This window comes from Equus caballus, chromosome 2 (genome assembly GCF_041296265.1).
Source record: "Equus caballus isolate H_3958 breed thoroughbred chromosome 2, TB-T2T, whole genome shotgun sequence".
NCBI classification, from domain to species: domain Eukaryota; kingdom Metazoa; phylum Chordata; class Mammalia; order Perissodactyla; family Equidae; genus Equus; species Equus caballus.
The window spans coordinates 85851464-85853365 of NC_091685.1; the positions used below are offsets into that span (position 1 = coordinate 85851464).

Here is a 1902-nt window from a genome sequence, read left to right on the forward strand (position 1 = left end):
TTTAAACATAAAATTGAATAAATTAAATAAATTTAATTCACCTGCAGAACTTCAGTGCCTCTGCTCTAAACGATTGGTCTAATTTCAAAACCCACATAATAAAGTAAACCTGTGTTCCCCAACCCACGTCTCTTTCTGTGGCTGGAGACGTTTTTAATCTTAGGAAATGCGTGTAGCCACATAGTATGGCATTGTTTGCTCAGCTAGTCTTCATTATGAGGACTCAATTACTTACATAGTGCTCTTCAAGAGGTTATGTGAGCTTTTAGGTTTTTGGCTTTAGGCAACAGACTGGGCCCTGGCAGCAGCAGCTGTGAGGACACAACCATTAGACAGAAGGACAGCTGAGGGCGAGGAGTCCCAGGCATTGCCACCTTCAGAGGGTCTTCATGACGCACCAGTGTCTGACAGCTTTGATTGGGAAGCAACCAAGATCCACGGCCTTTCAAGTTAGTTTACTTTGCCCTTGTCATCTTTCCTCCCTAAACACCATGGCACAAGTCCACACATCAAGCCAAGCAACTATGGAAACAGAGGCACGAAAACCATCAAAACTGAGGAGCTGAGGGACAGAGAAAAGGTAAGACCTTCTGCTTTTCCAAGATAAGAGGTATGCAAAGCATTTAGATATTTTTTAATGGATGCTTGTAGTCCCATAACTAATATAAACATCCAAAATAAAAATACTTCTGAAATTACAGACTTAATTAAAAGACCTGTAATAATGCTGTCATTGTGTGATGTTAGGGGAAAAGAAGTAAGGTAGAAAAATACATACAGTGCACTCAGGGCTTGTGGTCAGTCAAGAAAGACTAGTGTGGCCAACCTAGACCAGTACTGGCAAACAGCTGCTGCCTCAGGTGCCCCCTGCTGCACGGGCCCCTCCTTTGGGGCCCCTCAGCCCTCCCCACCATCCAACCTCTAAAGGGTCACAATGGGTCAGTGCCCCTGGTATATAGGTCATTCAAATTTTTTAATATCATATGATCCTAAATTAACTTATATATATTTACATTATGTGTACATGTGAAAATACACCAAAATGCTTCACAGTGATTATATTGAGAGTTGGAATTGTGAGTGATTCTTATTTTCTTCTATCTGTTTTTAGGGTTTTTGCAGTTTTCTACACTAAGCATATATTACCTCGATGGCCGGAAAAAAGAAAAGCAAGAATGTTATTTGTTGAGAGAGACTCTTAAAGGAAAATTAAACCATCCTACTATTCACTCATACCTAATTCATGCTTGGTAGCAATTTACTAAATCTGATATGCACTAAATTCAATAAGTCTGTCTTGGGTGCCTAGTATGAGCCTAGCATATGGGATACCAAGCAATATAAAACATGACCTCTGTCAAGAAGCTTACAGTCCAGTTGGGTGGTAAGACACCACACACACACACACACATGCCCTGCACCCTTCCAACCTTTGATCTGACCATCCTGTTTAACACTGCAACCCACCTCTGCCCCCGCACATGGGGTTCTCTTTACCTAGTTCTAACCTTTCCTTTTCCATACCGTTTGCACCTCCCTAAAGATCCCTGCAACAGCAGGACAAGACTGCATATTCCCAGTGCCCATCAAAGCTGCAGGCCATCAGAGAAGCAAGGAATAGGGGCCTGGATGGCTCCTAGGAAGTGCTATCGAGAAGAGGGACAAAGGGATGAAGACGAAAGGGTACACCAGACTGGAAAGTATTAATTTATCTAATCCTCAAGCACCTGTCCTTGGAGAGAAATGAAAGACTGCAAATAGCAAGCCCATTTATTTTTTAATTGAAGGACACTTCAGTCATCAGAGTAACTACCTCACTTGTCATCAATTTCAGGTACAGGGAAATTTAATTCCTTAATTCCAGTGGTTTCTAAGCAGAAATAGACTTGAATTCAGGCTCCA

General features: G+C 41.9%; 1 long non-coding RNA gene across 1 annotated transcript; it reads left to right on the forward strand.

The window, feature by feature from the left end:
- The first annotated feature begins 289 nt into the window (after positions 1-289).
- LOC138920073 (uncharacterized) lies at positions 290-1240 on the forward strand. The gene is made up of 2 exons (XR_011430726.1): positions 290-580; positions 1112-1240. It is a non-coding gene; the product is annotated as an uncharacterized lncRNA (long non-coding RNA).
- Positions 1241-1902: the final 662 nt, after the last annotated feature.